Below are 21,090 nucleotides of genomic sequence, written 5' to 3' on the forward strand. Positions count from 1 at the left end.
CCATCTCTTTTTATCAGTATCCGATGTGGGTGTTGTATTAATACCCACTTTGACACAACATACACTACAAGAATTCTCTTAATTAGTGACATATTCAAAATTGTATTACTGGTGGAAATTTTCGTCAATAATGGAAATCTGCATAAATATTACTGGCGGAATTTTCCCTCAGTAATTGAGATGTAGTTCTGACAAAGCATTAGTGAGGGATTATTCTGTCAGTAATTACTGACAGACCGATCTGTCAGTAATTGCAATTTTGACAAAATTCCAAACCTCTCAAATTGCAATTTGGACAAAGACAAAATTTCAAACCTCTCAATTATAATTTTCCCACTGAAAAATGGTGAATTTTCAATTACAACTTTGAGCAAAAAGTTGCAAACCCTATCTCAATTACAATTTTCACATAGAAAAATTACAAACTCCCTAAAGACACATAACTACACAAGCTCCAAATACTGCAACCAAAAAAAAAAAACACAAGCTCCAAATACACCTAAGAGACTAGAGATCTCAAGTACACCTAGGTGACTAGAGATATTATGTTGATAAAAACTCATACAACTCTATACTTTTATAATAACTCACTACCTCTTTTATTCTTCTCACTATTCAATCTGAGACTTGGACGAATACTCACTTTAACACAAAGGTATGTCATTAAAATCATAACATGACCATCAATTACTTGTGTTCATACATGTCCATAATAATAGAAGGTTTTGACACTTTTGCAAGTATGGAAATCATATTCTCACATAAGTATTATATCTTAGAATGGAAATCCTAACATAACATGATAATGAATAAACCATCAATTTAGTCCTTAAACCTTCACTTTCTCTCTAATTTAATCTCAAAATTATTTAGGTATAATTAGTCTTTAAATAGGAAACCTACCAATTTAGTCTCTGAAATATATGAAAATTCGTCAATAGTCTCTAAAATTTTAACATCAAGAACTATATAATGACGGATTTCATATACTTTAAGGAGTACTTATTATATTTATATAGCTAAGAGACTAAATTGAAGATCATACACAACAAGAAAACATGATACTACCCGCAAACGTTGCCAACTTGAAATATGTATGGAAAGCCAAATGTGTTTGCTTGTTTATAGCGGTTTTTTAGTAGCATTTTCGGCGGGTGTTTTTAAAAGTTGTTATTTTGCTTCGGTTTCGGCTGCCAGTAATTTTGCGGCGGTTCAAAACCACTGTTAAATACTCAATGTTTTAAAAGTTTCAAATTTTGAAACATTAATCACTGTAAATGTGGGATTCTAGGAGCTTTTTGTAGTGTGATTAAGCAGTTGTTGTGGTACTATATAAGAAGATCAATGTTCTCACAAGCTCTTTTATAATGTTATATGTAATTAAGTATTCTCAATAAAGCATCATCAAGCTTTATCAATAAAGTATAAGAAATTTTCACTTACGAATGTATCAAATTTATAACACCTTAGAAAATGTTTCCCTTCAAATGAAAATATATATAATTGCCAAAAGTATATATATATAGTTGCCAGCAAGCATGTGAAAAAATTACATAAAATGGTGCAAAGATTGGCAAACAAAGCTATAAGGATTGACCTAATTATAAAGAATTTAAGTAATTTACATAAAATGGATGAGTTCAAACTTTATTTTGCTACATGACAAGCCAACTAAAACACACTTGCATAAAAAAAAAAAAATCAAAAAAAATTTAAACATCATTCCTACAATAGAGATTTTCTAGACCCTGCTGACAATGATGAATAAGTGGAGGATCCTTTGGTTGTGTTTGTGAGGCCATCTGAAGTGTATGAAAATCTACACATTTCCATAGGAGGTGCAAAGTACATAGGCACAGGCAATTTTGAAGGAAGACTAGGCAAAGGAGCTTCAAAATTCAAAACATTAATCACTTGTCTTATAGAAGGCCTCATAGTAAAATCTGGATGACAACACCATAACCCAACTACCATCAAACATTCCATTTTCCTTTCATCAAATTCCAAATTTAATCCTCTATCAACTCCTTCAAATAATTCACCTTTTCCATATAACTCCCAAACCCATTCCACAAGCCTAACTTTCTTAGCTTCTTCATTTGACTCAATAGATCTTCTACCACATGTGATTTCAAGTGCAACAACACCAAAGCTATAAACATCAGATTCTTTACTTGATTTCCCAGTTGTAACACACTCAGGTGCTAAGTATCCCATTGTGCCTGCCAAAACAGTCGTTTGAGAACCAAGTTCATGATCTACTAGTCTTGCAAGACCAAAATCACCAAGTTTGGCATTGAAATTTGCATCTAACATTACATTACTTGACTTAATATCTCTATGCACCACACATTGTTCCCACTCTTCATGTAAATAAAGAAGAGATGATGCTATACCTAATGCTATTTTGTACCTTACACTCCAAGTAAGCATAACCCCTTTTCCAAATAGATGATAATCAAGACTTCCATTAGGCATGTATTCATAAACAAGTAAAAGCTCACTTTTTTCATGACACCAACCTAAAAGTTGAACCAAATTTCTATGTCTTAGCTTGCTTATAATTCTTACTTCTGATATGTACTCCTTTTTCCCTTGTCTTGACCCTTTTGAAACCCTCTTCACAGCCACTTCTATTTTGTTGTTTTTTTCAAGTAAACCTTTGTAAACACCTCCAAATCCACCTTCTCCAAGTTTTCCTTTTTCATCAAAACCATTTGTTGAATTGCTTAGTTCTTTGTAAGTAAACCTTTTTGGACCAGTTCCTCTCTCGAATTCATCTTCGTCTATAGAAGCGTCAAAATCTCTATTATTGTCCCTTTCTCCCTTATTTAGTACTTTTCTTTTTCTCCAAAAAGTGAACCATAACAAACCTACAAGACAAGTTAAAGAACCAAAACCAACACTTAAACCAACTCCTAAACCAACCTTTAGGTTTTTTCCATTACCACTTTTCAAACTTGAATTGAAAGACCAAGTTAGAATGTTGTGTATTTCAATCCATTGACCTGTAGCAGCAGAAAAACCAATCCTAACATATTCTGGTAAAACTTCACTCAAATCAATATTATATGAAAGAGTAGAGTTTCCATTAAAAGTTGGATTATTAACATAGGTAAGAAAAACAGAAAGGTTTTTTGTAGTTGAGTTATATGATATCCAAGCATTTGCAACCGCACCGGTTTTTATGTTACTCTTCCAGGAAACATTTTGAACCGATTGAATCGAATTAACATTGATTCCAACATGATCAGAACTTGGATCCCAATCATTCCAAAAACTATCAAATTCTACAGCAACTATTTGGTTTTTGCTAGTGTTGAATGCAGAGTCCTCGTTGAATAAACCAAGGAAACCACCTGATGATTTATCTGGGATCTCGGATTGAAACGGAGCCATGAAGAACGATAAACCGTCACCAAACAACGATGCATTAACAGCTTTCATAATAAAGGTGAAATGTGTTGTGAAATCAGTGAGCTCTTTTGTTTCTTTATCATAAAGCTTCAATGGTTGATCAAACGAAGCGCGACCAACGCTTCTTGTGATCGGACCATCAAGTTGGTTTTTTGTTAGCTGAAGAACATTGTTAGAGGAAAATGCATCACCTTGGAATTTTATTAGATATAGGTTTGATTGGAAGCTAGTGAAGTTAAAGGAAATTGAGTGTGCATGATTGAAAAACGCATAGAACAAAGTGAAAATTATGATTAACATGGAAAATGAAGTGTTCTTGGTTTGATTATAGTATGAAGCATAGGTGAAGATAGCCATGGATGGAATATAGAGAAGGAATTGAAGCAAACAATGGTGTTGTTGTCAAAGTTTAGCTCAACTATATGCAACGTTGAGTTCAATGCTTTATTAATTAAATTGATTTAATTAAAAGTAGTGACATTAGCATATTTATTAAGAAATGTTCTTAGTAGTTGGTAATTGTAACATAATACAAATGTAAGAGTCTCAATAATTGGTACAGTATTTGGACTTATTCTAGTATAACATAAGTATCTACAAAGGTGTTTAGAAAAACTTATATAAATAGTTTATAATATGTCTAAATTTGGACATACTCTATACTATAGTAACATAAGTATTTATAAAATGTTTAGATAAACTTATAAAACTATTTTATGACAATTCTATAATTTACATTTTTGTTATATAGGTTTCCATATGTGTATAGTCAACTTTTAGGGTGGAAAGTGTATCATGATTTATGTTTTATGGTGGATCAATTAAAAATGGTTCAAAACTCTAACATCGACCTATATTGTTCTCGTATGTAAAAATTTATGGAATCATTTGTCTTTATGACTAAAATGATGACCTAATCAATGCCGAGTCGGTACAAAATATTATTGCGTCGAAATTTAATTAATATTTGTTTTCTATTATTTTTATCAAATTAACACCGATTGAGTGAGTGTCTTTGCAAGAATGTCGAATATCTTAAACTTCCACTTCATTTTAGTCACTTTCAGACACTTCCCACATTGAGTCTAGACCTTATGTTAAGTGATGTGACCAAGTATTGTTTTTAATAAAAAAAAAAAAAAAAAAAAAAAGTCGTCTGAACTTGCAATGCAGGACATAAAAGACAAATACAAAAGGTTAGCATTCATAACTAATCATAGGATGTAAAGTTTTTTATTTTAATTTCTTATATTTATTGCTTTTCTATTTGGAAAATAATTTCAAATATTTTAATACATATAATTAGATGAATTAGTCCAACTCTCACTAATATTTTCTTAGAGCATATGCTCAATCGGCCGGCACATTGTTTTTATAATTGATTGAGTGTTTTTTTTTTTTTTTTATATAATAAGATAAAAGGAACAAGACAAAGTGAAAATAATTTCAAATATTTTAATACATATAATTAGATGAATTAGTCCAACTCTCACTAATATTTTCTTAGAGCATATGCTCAATCGGCCGGCACATTGTTTTTATAATTGATTGAGTGTTTTTTTTTTTTTTTTATATAATAAGATAAAAGGAACAAGACAAAGTGTATATACTTTGGCAAGTTTAGAAATAAGTATCTGAGACAACAAGAAGATACAGTTGTAAGATCAGAGTGGGGATATACCAAACATTGCCGGCTATATTCTCAGAATATTCAACATGATATTTCCAACAAAAAAAAATTAAAGATGATAAAGTAATTAGATGTTTTCACAAAAATGGCAGGTATGCCAAGGTCCTCTCATTTATTTCTAACGATCATTTGGTTTGCTGCTGTTTGGGTTATCTGGAAGGAACCGTGTCTTTCAACAAACGGTTGCTACTCCTTTTATGCTTATTGAAAAGGTCAAGTTAAATTCGTTTTTATGGTTAAAATCAAAGCATGTTTCTTTCAGCTACAGTTATCATGACTGGTGGAAACATCCGCTCCCTTGTATGGATATTATTGTGTAATTTAACTTGTTTGGTTCGTTGGTGCTCTGTTTTAGTACCTTGACTTTGTAAATTACTGTAACTTTTGCAAGTGTCTTCCTTTTCACACCTTGTGCAGGGTGAGACACCGTTGTCTATAATATATCTCATTTTGATTTGTTAAAAAAAAAATAAAATATATGTTTTCTTAAAGAAGGATGTTTTCAAAGTCGAATACATTTCAAAAACTATTTACAATTTCTTATTTTCATTTTAATTGTTTGCAATGTTTGGATATGCTATTATCCGGTCTTAAATATAAGTTCAAAGATACATTTATTTGATCTAAATTTAGACCAAATATATTTATTTTTTTAATTTAAATATATGATGGGAAGGAAATATAGGGTTTTTGTGATTCGCTTGAATCCAGAAGTCACATATTTACCCTATCCAACTTATTCAACTATATTGTAGAACTAGATTGTTGACCCGTGCGCCGCACAAGTCGAGTAGACTGTAATATATAAAAGTAAAGTATAAGATGAAATAATTGGTATCCCATGGTATAAATATTACTTTTGTTTCTTTAAAATTGTTCCAATCAAAATAATCTTTCTTTACCATAGCCTATCCTTATGCCTGTGAGGACTAAAAAGAACAGCAAAAATAACAAATGTAATAATATTCAATTTCTTCTATAGATTCTATCTGAATGCTATAAGATTTGTTCATGAATGTAAAAAAAAGTATTGAATATGAAGTAAGAATAGAGATTTATGGTTTATGTAAAAAAAAAAATTGAGATTTATGCTACTTGGAGAAATTGAATTGTTTTTCTAGGCAAGCAAACTTATCATTTCATTAAGAATAAAATCATGAATACAACTTGTACCAAAAAAAAAAATCATGAATACAACTTGGTATAGTCTCATAAACTTGCCTCCTAGTAAGCTCTACCATTATTATTATTACCCCAAATTTTGCCTCGCAAGAAGTTGTTGTTCGAGAAAAATCATGGATAGGTTAAAGAAAAAAAAAGAGGAAAATATTAGGGTTTTTGTTGAGGTAGCATGATAATCACAAACTAATGATGCAAATTTAGAGCCAAAATTTCAGGGTTGAGGATTAGCATTTAATGATGCAAATTTAGAGCCAAAATTTTAGAATTGAGTTGTTGCAAACCTAATAAGGGATTAGTGGAGGGAAAAAATTAGGTTAAGTTGCTGCAGACTTAACAAAATTAATAAATAAGGATGTAGTATAATCGAAATTCAACCAGTCGAGGAACCAGTTAGTTTTTGATTTGATCGGTTGAACTTGTTTCTCCAATTTTTAAATCGTTAATAATCTAAATATAAATCATTTAATTTAATAATGAATTTATCCATATCAGATTTATTATAATTAATTTGTGATTTAAAAATATTCACCTATATAAATACAGAGTTCCCCTAAAAAAATAAATAATAATATACACATTACTTAAAGTCCTTCGTCAATTGATCATGTTTGAATACAAACATAAGTTCTCTTTGAGCCTTTGTGATTAACATCTTGATTATTGTTTTTTTAGAGTACATCTTGATATTAACATCGTTTTGTTTCCACAAAGTTTTCATTATAAGAAACAGAACAAAAACAGCAAATCGGATTCGAAACTGCTGGGTTGACACCCATGGTTGAATAAAATGTAATATTTTTGTCTTAAACTCTCGTATGAAAATTATATTACTCCTTGACAAATTAAGGTCAGGCCAAATGCATCACTTACTCTTTGACTACTTTTGTTTAAAACTCTAATATGAAAATTAGATCACTCCTTGAAAATTACATTAATTAGTCTCAATTGTGCTCAAGACGGAGTTAGAAGATGGACCATCAGAGGTCATGGTCTTCTTAAAAAAATTTAAGAAAAAATATCTATAGTAGGATGCTATTATATTTTTTTTTATTTCTAGAAGATGAAATTATATCTAAAAATTATAAAAAAAAAACAAGGCTACGCAACAAGATGAAATAGTTTTATGAGAGGTTTTACACGATTGTTTATATTGTAGATGAGATTGTTGAAAAAGTTTAACCTAGACATGATAATTGGTGATTTTAATGCCTCCGTGAAACAACTATGAGAACAACTTCATATGTAAAAAGTAATTTCTTTTTATATTTGTTTAACGGTATTAAATTTAATGTATCTTATTACTCCTTGATTATATGGTGTGTCGTTGGAAATGTATTTTTCTTTAATAAATCACACTTTTTCACTTGGTCCCCCTAAACATAATTTCGACTTTGTCCCTTCTTGTGATGTTCAACAAAAACAAAACAACGTTGGTCTCACATGTGTCAAGCCAATTTAGCCAAATGCATGACTTCACTTAATCGAGAATTGGAGAATTTGGAATCGCTCTGCTAGGTGTTGCCCCTAATTTCAAATTCATCGCCAAATTGCTTTGCAATTGATTCCTCCACTCACATATTTCCATCATTTCATGATTTAATTCTTTTTCAGCTGGAATTTGCTCTCTTGATTTCAAAAACCAATTTTGCTCATCACGTTTGTTTTGCTTCTTCATTATCACCAAATTCATTTGGTGGTCCCTAATTTCCAAATGGTGGTGTGTGCTTAATTTCCAATTGGTGTTTCACGTAAGTGTGTACTGATGAGTCAATAATTAGAATGTTTTTAAGAGGTTATTTGAGTCTATTTTATTTAGATTTTATGTGTTTTTATTTACTTTCTATAACTATTTTCCTACAATTGCTTGTAATTTAATTTCATGAACAAATATATGAAAGATTGAGTCTTGGAGCAAAAGAAAGGGGATTTGGAGCTGATTGAGGCCAAAAATATGAAGATCTTGTGAAAAATATCACGCACGGCCGTGCCTAGCAATGGCGTGGTCGTGCCTCCAAAGTTTGAAGCAAGGCCAACACAACCAGAGAGGTTGGCACGGCCCGTGCCTCCAGTGGCACGGCCGTGCTCGACTGGCAGCTTTCCTTTTGCTGCTTTTACTTCCTGATCCAGCTGCCTTTTTAGTGTAATTCTGACCTAAAAGCCCATGGCTTTCTGAGTTCAGGTATGCTCCATTTATGTAATACTCCATTTAGTCCATTTAAGCTTCTGATTGAAGACATGTGGCAAAATTAAATTTAAGGGTTGAGATTTATTTAATTAAAATAAAGAACATGTATTTTATTTGATAAAAAAAAAAATTAGTTTCTTCTTCTCCTTCTCACGCTCCCATGTTCACCCACAACCCTCACTCTTCCTCTCCCTTCTTCTCATCTACAACCTCCAGCCCACCACCACGACACCATCATCGCCGCTGTTTCCACCATCGTCGATGTTTCCTCTCTCCCCATCATCATCTCGCCACCGCCGTCATAAACTATTCCATTGAAATCTACAAAATCAAAAACAACCAAACACAAATAAGAATTAGATTAGATCAGACATGATGAACTTCACAGAGATGAAAACTTTAGCGATGGCGGCAATGGGAGGTTGTGGGTGGTGGTGGGTGGAGGTTTACAGTGATGAGAGGAGATAAATAGAAAAATATGTAACAGGAGAAGAGAGAAGGTAGTGCCTTGTTTAACATAATACAAATGTTCTTATAAATGTAAGAGTCTCAATAATTGGTACAGTATTTGGACTTATTCTAGTATAACATAAGTATCTACAAAGGTGTTTAGAAAAACTTATAAAAATAGTTTATAATATGTATATAATTTGAACATACTCTATAGTAACATAAGTATTTACAAAAGGGTTTCGATAAAATTATAAAACCATTTTATGACAATTCTATAATTTACAATTTTGTTATATAGGTTCTCCATATATTGTGTATATAGTCAACTTTTAGAATGGGAAGTGTCTCATGATTTATGTTTTATGATGTGGATCAATTAAAAATCGTTCAAAACTCTAACAACGACTCTATTGTTTTCCTTAGATAGAAATTTGTGTTATTATTTGTCGTTATAACTATAATGGTGACCTAATCACTGCCAAGTCGGCACAAAATATTATCACATCAAAATTTAATTAACATTTTTTTCCTTTTATTTTTATCGAATCAACGCGGATTAACTAGTGAGTGTATTTGTAAGAATGTCGAATACCTTAAACTTCCACTTCATTTTAGTCATTTTCAGGCACTTCCCGCATTAAGTCTAGACCTTATGTTAAGTGATGTGACCAAGCAAAGTATTGTTTTTAATAAATAAAAGTCGTATCTTTCAAAAAAAAAAAAATGTCGTCTGAACTTGCAATGCAGGACATAAAGACAAATACAAAAGGTTAGCATTCATAACTAATCATAGGATGTAAAGTTAAGATGTAAAGTTTTTTATTTTAATTTCTTTGATCATTTTAATACAGATAATTAGTTGAATTAGTCCAACTTCACTAATATTTTCTTAGAGCATATGCTCAATCGGCCGGCACATTGTTTTTATAATTGAGTGTCTTTTTTATATAATGAGATGAGATAAAAGGAACAAGACAAAGTGTATATACTTTGGCAAGTTTAGAAATAAGTATCTGAGACAACAAGAAGATACAGTTGTAAGATCAGAGTGGGGATATACCAAACATTGCCGGCTATATTCTCAGAATATTCAACATGATATTTCCAACCAAAAAAAAAAAATAAAGATGATAAAGTAATTGGATGTTTTACATTTCAAAAACTATTTACAATTTTTTCTTTTAATTTGAATAAACTGTTTGCAATGTTGGATATACCATTATCCGGTCTTAAATAAATATAAGGTCAAAGATACATTTAATTGATCTAAATTTAGACCAAATATATATATTTTTAATTTAAATATATGATGGGAAGGAAATATAGGGTTTTTATGATTTGCTAGAATCTTTTTTTTTTTAGGGATGATTTGCTAGAATCTAGAAGTCACATATTTACTCTAGCCAACTTGTTCAACTATATTGTAATATAATCGAAATTCAACCAGTCGACGAACTAGTTTAGTTTTTGATTTGATCGGTTGAACTTGTTTGTCCAATTTTTAAATCATTAATCATCTAAATATAAATCATTTTATTTAATAATGAATTTAGCCAGATCAGATTTCATTATAATTTGTGTTTTAAAAATATTCACCTATATTTTTTTTTGAGAGGAAAAAAAAATCTAGGTGGATATTTTTAAAATATTCACCTATATAAATACAGAATAGTTCCCTTAAAAAAATATATGCACAGTACTTAAAGTTCTTCGTCAAAAAAAAAATCTAGGTGAATATTTTTAAAAATATTCACCTATATAAATACAGAATAGTTCCCTTAAAAAAATATATGCACAGTACTTAAAGTTCTTCGTCAATTGATCATGTCTGAATACAAACATAAATTCACTTTGAGCCTTTGTGATTTTTTTTTTTTTTTGAAGAAGCTAAATTAGTCCACTTAAATTGGCACTAGGGAGTATAAATACAGAATAGTTCCCTTAAAAAAAATATATGCACAGTACTTACTTAAAGTTCTTCGTCAACTGATCATGTCTGAATACAAACATAAGTTCACTTTGAGCCTTTGTGATTTTTTTTTTTTGAAGAAAGAAACTAAATTAGTCCACTTAAATTGGCACTAGGGAGAATCGAACCTAAGATCTCGAGGAGGAGCACACTCCCAGGTCCTAAGCCAATACCACTAGACCAACCCAAGTGCGTTTTGAGCCTTTGTGATTAACATCTTGATTATTGTTTTTTTAGAGTACATCTTGATATTAACATCGTTTTGTTTCCACAAAGTTTTCATTATAAGAAACAGAACAAAAACAGCAAATCGGCACTGCTGGGTTGACACCCCTGGTTGAATAAAATGTAATATTTTTGTCTTAAACTCTCATGAAAATTATATTACTCCTTTGGCATATTTAGGTCAAGCCAAATGCATCACGTACTCGGTACTCTTTAACTGCTTTTGTTTAAAATTTAAAACTCTAATATGAAAATTAGATCTCTCCTTGAAAATTACATTAGTCTCAATTGCGGTCTGGATGGAGTTAGAAGATGGACCATCAGAAGTCATGGTCTCCATAAAAAAATTTAAGAAAATATTATATAGTAGTATGATATTATATTTTTTTTTTTTTGAAAGATATTATATTTTTTTTATCTCTAGATATTTTTTTCTTTTATGAATTTTATATGATATTGTATAATAGACCTTTTTTTTGGCTCAATATATTAGACCCTAACACGTAAGTTTATACATTTAAAGTTATTTAACTAAGTAAAATACAAAACAAGCGTTAGAGTTAATTTATTAAAAGCATTATCTTCTTAATAAAAAGTTTTTTTGAAGTATTGTTGTTGACTCACAAATCACAATAGAAAAAAAAAATGGAGGTAACATAAATAAATTACTACACTATATATGAGTTTGATATGCTTAGAGATGTCAATTTTCCAATATTGTATACTATTAATGAATTCAAAAATTAGTTGAGACCGGTAAATCAAATTCTAATTCATTAAATGACAAAGTGTTATGACTTTTGTTGACTCTTTAGGTGTCAATAACAACCATAAAACATGCATTTTCAGCAATAAAAATTATAAAAACAAGGCTACGCAACAAGATAAAATGGTTTTATGAGAGATTACACGATTGTAATTTGTTTATATTATAGATTAGATTGTTGAAAAAGTTTACCTTAGATATGATAATTGGTGATTTTAATGCCTTTGTTAAACAACTACAAGCACAACTTCAAAATTAATATCTTTTTATAAAATTTAATATATCTTTTTATAAAATTTAATATATCTTATTATTTTTTTAAACTTCTTGATTATAGTGTCTCATTGAAAATGTATTTTTCTTTAATAAATCATACTTTTTCACTTGGTCCCCCTAAACATAAATTCTGGCTTTCTCCCTTCTTGTGATGTTCAACAACAACAAAACAATGTTAGTCTCACATGTGTCAAGCCAATTTAGCCAAATGCATGACTTCACTTAATCGAGAATTTTTCTTTCTTGTGTCGCACAAACTAAGAAGGGAAAGGGCATTAATTTTCTCCAAGACATAAGTGATTTGCCAAGAAAGAAACATTGTCCTAATATAGATCTCCTAGTATCTTGGCATCTTACCCAGTCAGCAACTGAAAAACCTTGCAATTGAAGAGGTGAATTTCTAGGAAAGAATACACCAAAACCTAGAGATCATTTGAGATATTTGAGGACTCTCATAGCAGCATTGTGGTGAATTTGTGTTGGACTACTCACGTGTTGAATTATAAATGTAATGTCAGGTCTGGTGGTATTGAGGTATACGAGTCTTCTAATTAATCTTCTATAAGCTGGAATATCTGAATAAGGATCAGTGTTTTCATGGTGTAATTTAATGTTAGGATCAGAAGGAGTGGTAACAAGTTCACAGTTGAGATGACTTCAGTCAACTATTAAATCTAGGCAATATTTTCTTTGATAAGGAGATGCAGTTGTAGAATGAGCAACTTCAAGGCCTAGAAAATATTTCATAATGCCTATATCCTTTATTTTGAAATCAGTATGAAGAGAATGCTTGATAGACTGAAATTCCACTAATGGGTTGCCAACTAGCATAAGATCATCAACATACACCAAAAGTAATGTAAATGATCAAGAATTACTCTTAATGAACAAAGAATGATAACAATTAGCATGTTTGTAACCATTGGTGAGTAAGAGGGAGGTTAATTTCTCATACCATTTTATGCTTGCTTGCTTAATGACATAAAGAGATTTAGATAGTTTACATACTTAATTAGGATGAGAATGTGGAACACAAGGCGGAATGAGCATATAGTAATCTTCCTGTAATTCTCCATGAAAAAAGAATTATTTACATTAAGTTGATGTAGATGCCAATGATGCATAGAAGCTAAAGAAATAACAATTATGACTGTAGTGAGCTTAGTCACTGGTGAATAAGTATCAAAGTAATCTAAACCCTTTATTTGATAATATCCTTTGGCTACAAATATGGCTTTGTAACGTTCTGTGTAACCATCATAATGGTGCTTAACTTTGTAAATCCACTTGCAGCCTATAGGTTTAACGTTTGAAGGAAGAACAACTATTTTCCTAGTACCAATTTTAGCCAAAGCATTAAGTTCATCTTGCATTGATTGCTTCCAACAATCATACTTGTTTTCCTAAGTAAAAGATTTGGTTTCAGGATGATCATGAAGAGACAAAACAAAACGAGAGTGAGCATTAGATAAATTAGCATATGACAAAAAATTTAAATAGAATATTTATGATGGGATGAAGTAGTATGAATGTTTTGTGATGTAGGACAAACATAACCATTGAGATAAGAAGGTGCATGTTTTACTCTAGATGAGGTTCTGAAAGGAACATAAGGAGGTGTAGGAAGATTAAGAGGAGTATCAGATGATGGGTGAGTATCAGGAATATCATTAATGGGAGAGATTTGGGTGGGAGAGGGAAAAAATTCCCAATTAGTAATAAAATAAAATGAAAAGAAGAAGAAGAAGTTGTATAAGGTATAATTGTTTCATTAAAGATAACATTTATGGGTATGAAAATCACTCTAGTACGAAGATCAAATAAGACATATCCTTTGAATCTTTACTTGTAACCCAAGAAAACTGACTTTCTAACTCTATGCTGAAGTTTAGTTTTGTAGGACTGGAAAATTGATACATAACATAAGCATCTAAAGACATTGAAAGATTGAATGTCTGGGACATGATCATAAAGAACATGATATCGAGATTTATAGTGAAGGATGTGAGTGGTAACTCTTTTGAAGGACAACATTAAGGACAACATATGACCAAAAACTATTAGGTAGTTTAGACTGAAATAAGAGAGTCTACCTACATTAATAATATGTTGGTGTTTTCTCTCAACTCTTGCATTTTGTTGAGGTGTTTCAACACAAGATTTTTGGTGTAAAATACCTTTAGAAATATAAAATGAAGGTAAAGCAAACTCAGGGCCATTACCTGATCTAATAAAATTTAGGAACAATGTGAAATTGGTTTCAATAAGAGAGAGAAAATTTTGAACATGTTGTGATACTTCAGCTTTATTCTTAAGAAGAATGAACCACACAAATCTACTATAGTCATAAAAAAAATGGTTTAAAAATATTTGTGACCATAATTAGAAGAAATAGATAAACGACCCCATTTATCAAATGAAAAGGTTCAAAATTGGTAGAAGTATGGGAAGGACTTAAAGTATATGGCAATTTCTTATGTTTGGCAAAGTTCCAAATGTCACAAGCAGCTTTATTATCAACACAAATGGAAGGGTACAAACTGTGCATATTTGACAATATTTGATTGGGCCAATGTCCTAATCTAAAGTGTCAAAGTGCAGATACATAAATATGAGAAATTGAACTATTGATAATAGAATGAGATGATTTATTTTGTGAACATTACAATGATTCGGAATAGAAATAATAGAAGACATAGCATGTGGTGAAGTTTGAATCCTTAGTTTGTAGAGTCCAACACAATGATCAACCAAACAAATCATCTTGTGAGAATTCACATCCTGTATGACATGTTTATCAGGAAAGAAATGAACACAATTTAAACTAAGAGAAATTTTGGAAACAAATATCAAGTTAACCTTTAAATGAGGGGAATATAAAATGTTACTAATGTGAAAATAAGGGGAGATACAAACTTTGTATAGTAACTTAAGTGTCATTAGGTAAATGAAAATTGACAAGTTTAATTTGATAATATGAACTAAAATAGTGTAAAGAGGAATAACGACATAACAAAAAACAATGGTGTGAATACATGAAGGTGTAGTAGAAGGAAACTGAAGTGATATGATTAGAGGTAGGAACAGATGGAGTTGATATTGATGGAAGCAAGTGTGAGTATTGAAGACGAGATACAAGATGATTATAATACTCTTGAGTTAAACCAGTATTGGAAACAGTTTCAGTAGCATAATTTTCTTACTTAACATCTGCATTATCACTGGAAGAAGCATTTGTTGAAGAATTGGGCTTGTGTGAATTAGGATATCCATGCTTCTGATAACAAAACTCCACAGTATGATAGGTACGATTGCATAAAGTGTAAAAGCGTGAATTGTTCTTGGCACCATTATTTCCTTTAACACACCCAAAAGATTCTCTAGCATTAGAGGCATTTACAAGAATGATATTATCCTCAGTAGGAGGATTGATTAAGATGGTACAATTATTGATTTCTTCTTGTATGACCAAAGAATACACTTTGTTAATTGAAGAAGTGGATCCATGAGGATTACTTGTTTCTTAACAACATTGAAAGTGTCATTCAAGCCAGTGAGAAATTGTATTACTTGATCCTCCAAACGATGAATTTGAGTAGAACGCATAGCTTCTCAATGGCAATGATGAATACAGGTGAAAAGAGGCATATGACGATGTGAATTGAGTTACTACTATAGAGTCTTCATCCCTGTGAAGTACTCAAGAACTGACTTAGAACCATGCTTCAAATTGTTGATTATTGAACGCAAAGAAGCAATGTGAATGTGATCTGTCTTAGAAACATGTTCCTTGTGTTCTTCCTAAACATCAATTGCTCTTTCATGGAAAACAATAGTTTGAGAAATCTAAAGAAAAACTGAATTAATAGGCCAAGAGTGAATCAGGTGAATGCAACATTCCCATGCATTACAATTCAAATCATTCAAACGAGGTACATGAATGGATCCATTGATGAAGACGAGTTTGTTCTTTGCAGCAAGGGCACGTTGCATGAATCTGCTCAAAGCAAGGTAATTTGAGCCGGTGAGAAGAGGAGCGACAGTTACAAAATTGGGATCTTCACTTGGATGAACATAGAACACAGAATTTATGTTCACTTGTGTTGTTGCAAAATTTGTGGAATTTGACGAGGAGGCATGATGATGAGAAGAATTTGACGGGAAAATGAAGGTTAAGGTCACAAGAATCAAGAACAAGAAGGAAAACAAAGGAAAAAGAAGATTCTTGTGAAGGATGAAATTGCAGAAAATGCAAAGCAGAGAGAATTATCGAAAGAAAAGAAGAATGGAAGAGAAATGTGATGTAATCACGAATGATTCACCAAGAAAGTGCAAGAAAACGAAAGAAAGTCCTTGAACGAGAGGGAAAAATCGCAATGAACGCAGCGGAAAAGTTCATTAGAATCATAACAACCTCTTAGAAAGCGGAAACGATACCGTAATATGAAATGAGAGAAAAGTGTATTCATCTTGTTCAACTTGGAATCTGAAGTACAATTTGTGTGTGTGTGTACGTACACACATCACTGTAGTACTATTAAACTAACTTGTACTACACTAATCTAACTTGTCGTACCGCAAGTTATTCATCTAAGTTTTCTCCTTTTGCCTTATTTTGCTAATGGTGTAATACAAAGCAATGCAACCATGGGTTTTGATGAAAAAGGAAAGCTTAGAGAAGGTGAATCTGTAAATCCCAAGGCTGACGAGGGCGGGGAGTGGTCGCCAGTGCACAAGGCATGACAATGAGCGGCTCCCGGTAGCTTCTAAAAGAACCGAATCACATCGGAATGAGAGAGATCCTGAGGCCGTGTAGGTATGAGACTACATGGTTGAAGGAAGACTTATAAGAATTGTTTGGTACTACCTATATCAACAAGATGCATCTTCTTTTTGGTAGTCATTCCATAAAAACTCCACGGTTAAGCGTGCTTGACTTGGAGTGGTCTTTGGATGGGTGACCTACTGGAAGGTTTCCCGGTAAGCGAGCGAGTGAGGACAAAACACGCTGAAAAGACTCGTATTGGTTTGTGGGGTCAGTCGACAATCCTAAAAGTCGTTTAGGATGTTACAGAATCTGGAGTTGGTTGTAAAGGAATTGGAAAAACCCAACAAAAAATGAAGTGACTGTAAAAAGGAATTAAAAAAGGTCAAGATAGGGAAAAAATAATATCATTAGTAAGAATAATATAATCAAACTAAGACATAAATTTGGTTCAACTATTAGGTTGGTATCGTGAAAAAAAATAGCTTTTAAATTTGGGTTAAATATGTTTTTGGTTCCTTTAAAATTGACAACTTTTAAGTTTAGTCCTTACTAAATTTTATTAGCTTTTTTAGTCCATACAAAAATAATTTTCTTATAATTTTAGTCCCCGCTAAAACAAAATTTGTTTAATTATCCTTAAACTCTTAAATTTTTGAACGATTTTTTTGAGACAAGTTTAGAACACTATGAAAGGTTCATTTACTAAAATTTAGAATTTTCTAACATCAAACGAATTTGAAGGTGAGAAAAACACAAGAAGGGGGGGTTGAATTGTGTTTTGAAAAATTCTTCGTTTCTCCTAAACAACTGAATACACTGATCAGAAGCTAAGTGAGACAGCTTCTGAAGTGATGATCAGAATCTAAATGCAGCGGAAAAAACAGAGAGAGAGAAGAAGAACGACACAAAGCAATTATACTGGTTCCTTCCACAATCCGGAAGTAGTCCAGTCCCCCTTGCACTTCCAAGGAGATTTCACTAAGAGTAATATCTGATTACAATTGCTCAAGCACACAAGCAAGAGACTTCCTTTGCTCAAGCACACAAGCAAGAGACTTCCTTTGCTCAAGCAAACAAGCAAGAGACTTCCTAACTAAACAAAATTACACAGAAAATTGTTTAAGGTTGAACACTTGATATACAATCAGAGGTGCTCACAATACAAATCAGATACAGACTCAATGGACTTAAGAATTTCTAAGATATGACTATAAGACAAAGAAATTCTAAGTGAATGCAGAACAATTTCAGCAGAGGTTTGGTACTTGTAAAAATGTTATGAGTCTTTCGTTCAGCGTTCATGCATTACCAAATCTCTAGGTCTTCACTCCTTTATATAGAGGTGTGAAAGAGACGTTGTGAAATTGCCAGCACACCAAAGAGTCGTTGTTGAAGCTTGATCTTTCACCAATGATCTTTTGCCTGATTTGGTTGTTGTCCTATGAAGAACAAATTTGAAATCCATTCCTTATCCAAAGGAACATTTATGCAGGCGTAACCGTATTCTGGAGCTGTTTTCTTGTCTTGTAGCGTGGACACAAAACAGAGTAGTGGAGAACGTGGTTGTACAATTCGTACAAAGTACAATGTCAACGCTTTCGTCCAAATTGCAAGCACAGGCCTTCAAACACCTTTGAAATGACCGTTGCAAAATTCCACTAATTCTTTGTTTGTGTTTTCGAATCCAATAGACAGCTTTTGCATTGATAATTCTTCAATTCTTGAATCTTTTGCAAATCCAGTTGAGATTTAGCTTCTGGTGAAATAGCTTCTGATGAGGCAGCTTCTGATGATGCAGCTTCTGATGATATGACTTCTGCAGCTTCTGATGATATGACTTCTGGACTTCTTGTCTTCAGGAGCACTATCCTTACTTCAGAAGCGACTTAACTTCAGGAGCGCTTTTTTTCTTCAATAACAAGTTGCCTTCAGGAGCGTCCAAGCTTCAAATTTTTGTTGTTTCCTTTGCTCTTTATTTGCTCAATCAGAACCAATGATGATGTAACTTTATAATTATGGTCCTGTACACTTGAACAAATATTAGCTAGTCCAATTTACAATTTTTAATACCTTGTTATCATCAAAACTCTTTAAGGTTCATTGTTAAACACATTTTGTTCCAACAATCTCCCCCTTTTTGATGATGACAAACAAAAGTATTTAAAATTGATCAATTGTTGTTAATCTAATTAACAAGTTGACTTTGGGGTTCTGAGGTTTGTAAGCTCAGAGTCTGATGTTTGTAAGCTCAAACTCCCCCTGAGTCTGATAGTCTTTAAGGTGAGGTTTGTAAGCTCCCCCTAAGTTCTATCCAGGTTAATTAAATTCATTTTTCGCACAAAAAAAAAAATTATCAGGGCTTTTAAAAAAAATGAATCATTGAAAGAATTAACTTATAGATAAGAAGAATGGTTCAATTAATTTTACTTGAATTTTGATACTTCTTCGTTCGTTCATAGCTTATACCAATAAGGTAAAAAAAAATGATAGAAGTTTTTCAAAAATTTCAAATGCCATTAATGGGGCTCAGAGCCTTTAAATACTTGTCACATATACTCCCCCTTTTGTCATTATCAAAAAGAGATAAAAAAAAACATAAAAGACAAAAAGATTTGAGAAAAACTCAAACAAAAGAGAGTATACAAGAAATTAATTAAATAAAACAGACCAAAATATATGAACATGAATATCCAATTATCAGAAGCAGCTAAGCAGTCAGAAGCAGTAAGCACTCAGAAGCATAAAAATAAAACAAGATGGTTTCAGAAGCAAGGACTAAGAATTTGAAAACAAACAACAAACAAAAATAACACAAAGGTGTGCAACTAAGGGTTGGTTTGTTGTTGTTTCTTCATCTCCTCCATTTCTTCAATTTTCTTTTGCAACAGTTCTTCAAGCTGTTGTTGCCTCTGGAGAAGAGCTTGTTCCCTTTCTCTAGCTTCTTGCTGCTGCTGTGCCATCTGTTTCTTCAGAAGCTTACACAACCTTGCTTCTCTGGTTAAGTAATCCGTTTCTAAGAAGAAAGGCTGGTTTGCCAGGAGCAGTGTAGAACTTCTTACTCTGAGACTCTGATTCAAATGCTCCATTAGCCTTCTGACTGAAGCCTGCTTGACTCTGATGCATTTAGCCTTGATATCTTCAATAAGCTCAGCTGCCCGGTTCTGAAGAGATGCCCAGGAGTCTTCATATGCACTTGTGAGATCAATTGTCCTTCTTTGATCCACCAGATTATGCAATTGACTAAGGATTGTCAGAAGCTCAGAATTAATATATCCAGATTCCAGGATGTTTGTGGGTGGTTGTTCAAGGGTTTCAAGATCAGAATCACTGATTTCCAAATCTTGAACAGGGTTAGGAATTGGAATGGTAAAGTGTGTTTGTATGTTTGAAGATGAAGGCTGGTCAGAAGCAATGTGTGTGGTAGAGGTTGAGGCTTGAACATTGACTTGAGAGATGTCAACATCCATAGGAGTTGGTTCTGGGGAGTGTTTAATTTCAGTTGGTCGTTGTTGTGGTGAAGTTGATGTTTGAGTGTTGAGTTGGGGGTCAATGGTAGCTATTGGTGATTGTGGGGGTGTTGTGGGTTTATGTGGTTCAGGTGTGTGTTGATGGGGGTTTTCTGAAACAACATTTTCAGAAGCAGCTGCTTCTGGAGTTGTTTCAGAGGCTTTTTCTGAGGTAGATTTGTCTATAGGTAACTCACCTGAGTAGTGGAGAGCAAGATTGTCTAAGACAGAAGTGTCTTCTTCTTGCTCAGTTGCTTGTGGTGAAAGGGGTGAAATGGGGGTAGAGGTGACTGGAATCTGGATTACCTCAACTGCAGGGCCAGCTTCAGAAGTGATCTTCTGTGGACCAGCAGCTTGAGGAACTACTTCTGAAGTTCCATCTTCTGGAGCATCCTCCATCATAATCATCATTTCTTCTTCCTCGTTGTCTTCAGTAGACTTACCAGCAATGGCTCTTACTTCAGCCAATTTCTCTTTGAAGTACCTATCACAATCTTCCATACCCAGAGCCTTGAGCTTTTCATCTCTTTGATGAATGTATTGTGCTTTTAGTTCCTTTTTATCTGATATAAGATCAGAAGCACGTTCATCTGCCATCCTTTTCCTTATTGGAGTCATCTCAACCATAGGACTCACAAGTTGAAGGGGAGCCT

General features: G+C 32.5%; 1 pseudogene across 1 annotated transcript; it reads right to left on the reverse strand.

The window, feature by feature from the left end:
- Window positions 1–1,526: 1,526 nt before the first annotated feature.
- LOC146900168 (L-type lectin-domain containing receptor kinase IX.1 pseudogene) lies at window positions 1,527–3,806 on the reverse strand (annotated as a pseudogene). Its single transcript, XR_015023351.1, has one exon. The product of XR_015023351.1 is annotated as an L-type lectin-domain containing receptor kinase IX.1 pseudogene (transcript).
- Between the last annotated feature and the right edge of the window lie 17,284 nt (window positions 3,807–21,090).

The sequence above is a fragment of the Medicago sativa genome, chromosome 8 (assembly GCF_051527215.1).
Source record: "Medicago sativa cultivar Bolivia chromosome 8, Bolivia_mono, whole genome shotgun sequence".
NCBI lineage: Eukaryota > Viridiplantae > Streptophyta > Magnoliopsida > Fabales > Fabaceae > Medicago > Medicago sativa.